This window comes from Pteronotus mesoamericanus, unplaced genomic scaffold, assembly GCF_021234165.1.
Source record: "Pteronotus mesoamericanus isolate MK-2021 breed Mesoamerican mustached bat unplaced genomic scaffold, CSHL_Meso_final contig_98, whole genome shotgun sequence".
NCBI classification, from domain to species: domain Eukaryota; kingdom Metazoa; phylum Chordata; class Mammalia; order Chiroptera; family Mormoopidae; genus Pteronotus; species Pteronotus mesoamericanus.
The window spans coordinates 491,426-500,630 of NW_026555295.1; positions in this window are offsets into that span (position 1 = coordinate 491,426).

Genomic DNA, 9,205 nt, shown 5'->3' on the forward strand with positions numbered 1-9,205 from the left:
GACTTTGAGCCAGTCTTTATGTGTGTTTCTTTTAGCTCACTCAGTCTTGGGTGGCAGACCTATGGAATCCACACACTCTACACACAGAGGGCCTATTGCAGAATGTGCAGCCCAGTCCTAAGATTTCCTTTGTTCAATGACGGTCAAAAAATCCAAGTAAATTAACTTAGGGGTCTTGGCCTAGAATGAGACCTTTCCAGGAGCTGAGAGGGCATGGGACCCCAGAGCAAGATGACCTTTTCTGGCCCAGGAGACAAGACAGAGCCTGGGGACCTTCTGGGGAGTGCCCAGAATGGGAGCCATGGGCAGGAGCTGCTCTTCATTCTGCACCCAGGCCCCGGAGTAAGGCTCAGGCAGGCCATCCACCCAGAGCTATGCCAGGGTGGCCAGGGCCCTGTCACCCTCGAGGGCACGAGCGTCCTGATGTGCTGCACAGCCTGCCTCCCTTGGCAGGTGAGTGCCTTCTCCCACCAGCTGTTAGAGAGGTGGGTGTTGGAATGCTGCTCCCAGGCACCCTGGCCTCCCTCAACCTGGCGTTTCACACGCCCATTCCTTAACCTCATTCTCTGCCCATTTCATTCCTCTTCCCACGCAGTGTTTACTAAAATCTCTCTTCCCCATCAGACAAAGCACGAGACCAGGGTTCCCTGGACTGCCTGGAGAGTGTTCCCAGAACCAGGCAAGCCACCAGGGCAGAGAACACAGAGTGTCACCCATTCAAGGGGGAAGGACCCCAATCTCCACTTCAGGGGTGACTGATGTCCTCAAGGAAAACAACACCATCAGACAACATTAGAGAAAGAGGGGCTTTTCCTTTGGGGTTTGCAAATAATAATAATAACCTTACAGGAAAAGGAAGATAAAGAACACCAGCAGCTCTGCTGTTTGTTTACAGAGCAGGGGACAGCTGTCAGGGGACAAGTGAGAACCTGTGCAGCATTTTATAATCACAGTGTCTGCCGTCTAGTGTGTAGACATAAGTTTTCTTCTATAGTCTAAGATCTTGCTGTTCAAAGCATGGCCCACGGATCAGCAGTACTGGCATTGCCCAGGAGCTCGTTAGAGGAATATGTCAGACCTGACCCCAGAGCTGCTGAACCAGAATCTGCACATCCCCCCACCCCCAGGGTTGTGTGCACATTGCAGTTTGAGAAGCGTGGCTCCGACACAGTGCTTCTCAATCTTGGCCGTACAGGAGAATCACCTTGGACAAGCCCCCATGCCTGGGTCCATCCCCAGAGATTATGATTTAATTGTTCCGGGACACGGTGTGCAGCTGGGACAATGGGATTTCTAAACACCCCCAAAGTGACTCTAATATGCAGCCAAGTTTGAGAACCTCTGGTCTAGTATACATTTAAATAGATTAAAAGAAAAAAATTAAGAAATTTATTCCTGGATTATAAATGGAATCATAAAAAGTTTTGCAAACAACTAAACAAAATCCATTGAGAAGAAACCCAACATACAACCACCGATTTGATGTGCCTTTACCATATAGCATCAAGAATGATGTACTTAAAAAGAGAAAAATTAAAACAAGTTAGAATGACAGTCTTCAGTGAAGTTAAAAGATAACAACACCTCCTCTCCCATCTTCTTCCTGTCTTATGACTAATAAATAAAAACATCCTCTTCCTATAACAATTTTCAAACCATGACAAGTGGGAATATTTTTGTGCTTCGGTCTTATTAGAGTAATTATTTTTGCATTGCAGATTTCTGGTTTGATAACACACTTTGCACTACAGTTACATAAGAACAGTGGAAGTTCTTGTGTTCACTTGGGGATACAGAGTTTCCTTTTACTCACATAGTCTCCTTTTACTCACATAGTCCTTTAATGTAGTTGGACATCAATCTTCCTAGCCTAGAAAGGAGGTTTTATTTCACTGCCAGGGAACAGAAGTTCCAAAAAACACAAATGTCTTTCAGCATCATGTTGAGTAAATAATCAAGGGGGTATGAATGGTTCTCTCTCTAACTTCCTGCCTTACTTTGCTTTAAACTCATAGGTGAGCTATGAAATGATATCTGCCCTAACATTCCTGCCACCTAGGCAGCACGTCAGCCCCCAAGCCAAGTCTAGGCTTACGGGGCTTCCCTCGCTTTGAACATTTATCTGGTCCTGGAGCACGCCAACACAATGCGTAGACATGTCTGGGTAGCAGTTAGCGCCTTTCCTTTCAATTCAAGCCATTCAATTCAAGCCATTCAATTCAAGCCATTCATAAAAGTGACTTCTGGCTCAGGTTTCCCCAGTCTTATCAGGTTTTACATATGACATGATCATATTTAGTAGGAACTGAGAGTGGAAAAAAACGGTCAGTATGCAGTATTCCAAGCCCAGGGGCAGCACAGAGTTTACACACTCACCCACCCACTTTTAATTTAACTCTTAAAGAAGGCACTGTTAGCTCCCATGTTTCACCAGCAAGTTCTCTGAGAGCGAGGCTGAGGACAAGGACCTGAGTTGATGGATGGTGCTTCTCTCAGGCTCTTTCAGCCCCCAGGTAGGCAGTGTGAGGAGTGGGGCTGGAATGGAGGCCCCCACCCTCGGACAAACCCACATTGAGTCAGGCAACAGTGAGGTGTCAAGAGGATGGCCTGGGCAAGTGGCTTTCAGTCCTTAGGGTACAGGGACCGACAACCCTCCAGAACTAAACCAAACTTTCTAGTTTGGCATGATCCATAAGTCACCCCACCACATGTGTGCAAAGAGACCTGCTCTACTTAAGATGGTGCAACCAAAGCCCACCTGTGCTTCTGTGAGTCTCCTTGGATTGTAAATTGGCTTTTATGAAACTTGGTTTTAAAAGATATTTATTCCCTTTATCTTTTTGGTTTTCAAAAGGAACACAAGTGTACACTGAAAAGGCTCCCTCTTGCCCTGTCCGCAGCCAGCCAGAGCTCTTTCCTGGAGACGGTGGCATAACAGGGTCTCACATACAGGACTGTTGGCACAGCTTACCTTCTCAGAAGGGCTCTGCTCTGGTGAGTGAAAGGCCTTCTTTGCTGTCCTCTGACCCCCTAAGAAAAGGCTCACATACAGCTTCCTTGCCAGGCCAAAGATACAACAGCTTGGTTAGTCTTCTACTCTCATCCCTTAGGAGCTCCCAGGCACCAGTCCACATGGCATGAATTAAGGGTTCACAAAACCCAGGAAATGAGTTGCACAGTTATATCTCAGGGTTTTGCAGGTAAGACCTTCAACTCTACATAAATTTTCACCAAATATTAACTGAGCTCTTTATCTGTACAGGGAAACTTACTATAGAAGAGAAAACTTGCTATAGAAGATACAAATCATGAGCAAGTCATGCCGTACCTTCCCAGGATTGTATACCTTGGTGAAGTTACTACCCATACTCTCATTTATGGTGATACGAGGAGAGAAAAACAAAAATACGAAGAAGGATGAGTTCCTCTTTCCAGAAGGCAAGACTGTAGACAAACCCTTGGGCCTCAACACAATAAGGGATTGAGAAGGGGAAGAAGACTGATAGAGCTTGTCTCATACTGATGGGAGCCTCCCAGAGCCTACCATGGGCAGGGACAGGTACTCCCGTGTGCCACTTCCTCCTCCACACCTGGCCAAGGTGGGGCAGAAAGGAGAAGCTTCTAGAGCAGGAATTAGTGAGCTCCATCTTGGATTGTGGGCAGCTGAGTATGGCCCTGGCATCTTCTCAGCTGGATTTTGTATCCCTTGAGGTCAGGCGTGGACAAGATGAGTTGCTGAATGTGTCAGCCATCACCCCTATTTCTCACCACCATCAGAAAAGCAGATATTATTTTCTCCATTTAAGAGACAAGGAAATAGACTCATGAGGTTAAGTGACTTGTCCAAGGTCACTCTTCTGATTGGTACCAGAGCCATGACATGAACCCAAGGGCGTCGGCTAAATCAAGCCTGGGTTTTTGTTTTCCTTTTTCACTGTGCTAGCCTGTTTTGTTCACTTTGCTATTCCTTGATATCATTTTTGATTATTGAACTGAATCTGGGTAAAATAGGGGTTTTCCATATTTCCACATTTAACTTCAAAACTCCAGTTCCCTTTTACAAACTTTCCACACATTGAGATAACAAGTTATAATGATAACTTCCTGACATGTGTCTCAATCATCACTTGGGCTTCAAATGTACTCTGAAAAACAAAGGTATCTCTCATGTCATTCCCTGATAAAAACAGCTCTACTTTGAGTGTGAATGCTAAATTCTAAAGGTGTTTTTTTTTTTGGGTACATTTTAAAAAGTAGCTCAGATACTTTATAGGCAAAACACCAATTTGAAAACATGTTTACATTTATCTTTTATCTATTCAAACTCAAACAGTAAAGTATATTTATCATGGTTCTTGTGCTTATATGCTGAAGAAAGAATGTATGTGATAAAACCCCAAAATGGCCATGTACCAAGTTATTAAACATGCATGCACTATGGTATTAAGTGATAACTGTCACCATAACTGTTTCAAACTGTTTTCTTCAGCAACATTTTCTATAGGCCAGAAAGCAGACACCACATGAGGTGAAAAGACTGAATAAGGCCTGATCTCTCTTCTGGGCAGGTTCTCTGGGTCTGGTGGGCAAGTGAATGTGGACACCAGGGTTGTTCCACTGCAGAGCCTTGAGGTGAGAGTATAACCTTCAACTTCCCATTCTGTATGTGTAAAACTTTGCATCAATTTGGAGTAGGGGGGCGGTCTTCTAGAACATCCTTCTAGAAAGATCTCAGATTGCTATGGAGACTCTGTGAGCCCTGCATGCTCAATCTCAGGTGCACGTTGCCATCCATTTGTCATGGTTCTAATGGCTTCTAACCTGTGCATGTCTTCACTCGCCTCCATAGGACTTGCTGCAACGCTCCAGGATCCTCTGTGTGAGAACACACACACACGCAGGCACACGCCCCAAAAAGGAAAATGCTAACAATAGCATAGCCAGCTTCCAAAACAAACTCAAATCTGCTCACCAGCCTTACCCATCGTTATCTGTGTCATAACAATGACGTATCTAATGATGGTAAACAAATGCTTAAATGCTTAAGGAGGAATAGAACTTTAGGGTAAGAAGGGAACCTGAAGGATGAAGAAACTATGATCTAGAGAGGTCGCTTCTCAAGCCTGTGACCAGGATCCAGGTCTCTGAACTTCTCACTCAGGACCAACTAATATATACCTACAGCTCAAGTATAAGTTTGATTTTTTCCACCTTTTTCAAATGCATTAAATTTCTACTGCTGCTATAACAAACTACCAAAAACTAGTGACTTCAAACAACACAAATGTATTGTTTTATTGTTCTGGAAGTCAGAAGTCTGCAGTTAGTCCTGTGGAGCCACGGTCAAGGTGCCGTTGGGGCAGCTTCCTTTGACATACTCTGGAGGAGACTCAGTATTCGGTCTTCTTGACTTTCCCAGCTTCTAGATCGGCTAGAATTCTTTGACTCATGGCAGCATCTCTCCGGTCTCTGCTCCCCTTATCTCTCCTCCTCCTCCTCCTCTGACCTTCCTGCCTCCCTCTTACAGGGCCCATTTTGATTACATTGGCTCTACCCAGACAATCCAGGATAATCTCCCCATTTCAAGGTCCTTAATGTAATCAATTTACACCGTCCCTTTTTGCTGTGTAAGGTAATAAAGTCACAAGTTCTGGGGCTTAGGACATCTTTGGGAGACCATAATATTCAGCCTACCTCACCAACGCAAGACAAATTCAAGCAAATGACTGAGTCCACTAGTACTATCCAAACCTAAGCAGCGGTTCCATAACAGAACTGTAAATGAGAAGTTTGGCCCCTAAAACTGAAAAACTTCCATCAAAAATGGAAAAAAAAAATCTCCCAACAACAGACCATCAAGTTCATCATTGCTGTTTACATGCATGACCTGAGCACTAAGCATTCCATGCGGTTTAGTAATATGAACATAGATCCTACCCATTTGTTTCAAAGCAATTCTAAACTTCCCCAGCACCTCTCACCATTTCAATGCTTGGAGTTTTCCTGATCAGTATCTTGCTGTAATGGACATCAGTGCAGCTCAGTCTTTACAGAAATCTGCTCATGCTTATTTCCTTAGGATAAATTCTTAGAAGTGGTATTTCTGGGTCAATGGGTAAGCAGGACATTCTACAGCCTTATAAGTATTACCAAATGGCTCTCATAGAAGTTGTAATAACTTACACACCCCAAAATACAAGTCTCCAACCTTATCTACTTTGTACTCCAACACTTATTTTTATCTTCACTAATTTGATCAATGAAAATGATATCTCAAAGTAATTTGCATTTTTCTGACAACTAGCAAGGTAGGATATCTTTTCTATGTTTATTGGCCACAGGTAGTCATTTTGTGACTTACCTATACAAATAACTTGCTTGTTCTCTCACTGGTGTGTTACATTTTTTTGTTAGTGGTTTGTATGAGCACTTTATGGATTAAAGATATGAATCCATTTTAGGATTGAAATATTGGCAAGTATTGCCTGTGGATTTGCTTATAGCGTGGGGCCTGGGAGGAGGGGGGCAAAGGGGCAGGGAATGGGGACTTCTGCAATAGTATCAACAATTAAAAAAAAAAGGAAAAAAAGAAAAGATATTAATGTATCTATTTTCCTTATGGTTTCTGTCTTTAATGCTCTGATTAGCTGGACTTTTTTCATAATTTATATGAATAGTCACCTATATTTTCCTAGAGAAGTTTTATGCTTCCATTTAAAAAAATATCCAAATCAGCTAAAAGTTATTTTGGACTGTGATTAGGTTTTCATATCTAACTTTATCTCTATTCCATTGTTTAGCCTAGGACCCCAGAATCATTTCTGACATCATCCCCTCTTTTCCTCAGGGATGCAAAATGCCATTTTTTATCATGTCAACCTGTTCCATGTAATTGGCTCTTCACGGGAGCTTCCTGAGTGAATCTAATCTTTTGCCAGTGTCACAATGTTATAATTAGTGCAGCTTCATCTCATTTATTAATATTTGATGGTACCAATCCTTCCTCCTTTTAAACCAACATTTTCTTGTGCCTTATTCTTAAAGGTAAACTTTAGAATCATTTAGTCAAATTCCTCTTTACCCATTGTGATCTTAAAGGGTAACTAGAACTGCCTTAAGTTTCTAAAGAAGAACTAACAATTTTATAATATTGTTCTTTCCAATTGAGGCACAGGCCTCTTTATTTAGTCAAATAAATTACCTCAAAAGGAGAGTTTTATGATGTTTTCCAAATAGATCTCAAACAAATCTTTAAAATTTATTCATATATAGTTTAGAGTCTGTTTTATAACTATTTGAAGGTGATCATCCCTAGTATACTTTTAATTGGTTGTTGATGGTTTATAGGAAAACCACTGATTGTTTATTTTCTTACTTGCCCCCTACTAGATATTCTTAACATTTCTAACAGGTGGTTTGCATGTGTTTTCCATGTATATGATTATATACTTTGTAAAAACAGTGATTTAATCTTGTTTCCAGCCAGAGTTACTGAGTGCCCTTTGCCAGCGGTCCAGTCCCAGAGGTCTGGCTGCCGCACAGATCGCAGCGGCCTTGCAAAGCTGCCGCTGTGCCCACCCGTGTGAGCCTCTGAGCGCCTGCCTCTGGGGGGAGGGTGTGGTCATCAGAGCTTCATCAGTGTTGTCCGGAGCTTGGCCCTGTTTTCCATGTGACGCCATCATTATTTGTACTGTTTTGTTTTCCAAAAACTAGACTTTAAGATGTGTATTATTACTTCTCAAATAAGAATTATCTAAAATCCTCATGCTCAAGCAGATATCTACAACTCCCTCCACAATATGTTTCTACTGGGACACTCCCTTGTTAGTTCTTTTGCACAAAACTGTGGATAATGGCCTATTTCAAGGCCATGGACAAAAAGTTTTGAGTCGCAGGAATAAACAAAATACTTCCTACTAATAAATCTATGAAGGTCAGAATAAGGCAAAAACTTAAGACTGAACCATAACCTCAGAACTGAACCTGGAACATATAGACTGTGATAAAAATCTCGGCTTTTTGTCACTGATTCTGACCTTGGGCAAGTCACTGACACCCTCTGAGCCTCCATTTCCCCATGTATCAACAGCGAATGCTGTGAAGATGCAATGGTGATGTTAAAGCACGTGTCTGGTGCTTAGTATTCACTTATTTCTTCACTCACTCACAAAAATATCAAGTGCCTTCTCCATGTAAAGCACTGTGCTGGGACCTGGGGATGCATGGATGGACTAGACAGACAAGGTCCCCGCTCTGAGGTCTACTGGGGGAGGCAGGCACATGGTAAGTAAATAACCCAATGAAATCATTACAGACAGCAGTGAGCGCTGTGAAGGAAATGAACAGGGTTGTGATGGAGAGCGGCTGTAGGAGGTCACCATTCAAGGAAGACCACTCTGAGAAAGGGAAGCAGATCTGAGACCCGAGACAAATGAATGGGTCATGGGGAACACTGGGGAAAGAGAATCCCAGGGAGAAAGGATAGTAAGTGCAAAAGCCTAGAGTCAGAGAAGGATCTGACACATCTGAGAGAAAGAAAGGAGGCCAAAGAGTTGGAGCAGAGAGAGTAAGAAGGAAAGAAGTGTGACTACAGCCTGAGAGTGAGGCGGGGTTGCACAGAGCCGCGCCGGGCAGTGCAGGAGTGCACTGGGGTCTCACTCTGAGAGCACGTTGCTGCTGGTGCTGTTGCTCTTGTAAATGATGATGATGTGGCAGATATCTGCATGCAACTTAAACTAGAAGTTCAAATACATGTTTAACAATCTCATTTGCAAGAGCATAGACCAGAGATATTATGTAAGGAGGCTCATTTTGAGATTGCTAAGCATTTCTGCTTAATTCAATAAACCGCCAATGTCTGCACTGGACCTAACACCATGCACACATCAATGATAAACACCAACTGCACCTACTATGCAGGAGGCGCTGAAGGTATGGAAAAGCTCTGCCCATGGTCCCTGCTTTCAAGGAGGGGAGCTCCTTGAGCATTTTTTCCTTTGGACACATGGCATTCCAGCCTTACTGACTTCTGATTAAGAACCAGTGGTAGAAAGGAAGCTCAGGTTGATAGGTAGATAGGTAGTGGACTCCAAATTTTGGACCTGTGATAGGATGCTTGACATAAAACCTCCACTACCAAAGACTGCAGCGGTGTTAGCTGATCATTTCAAAGGATATATATCATAGCTGCCTAGGGTGGGGGGAC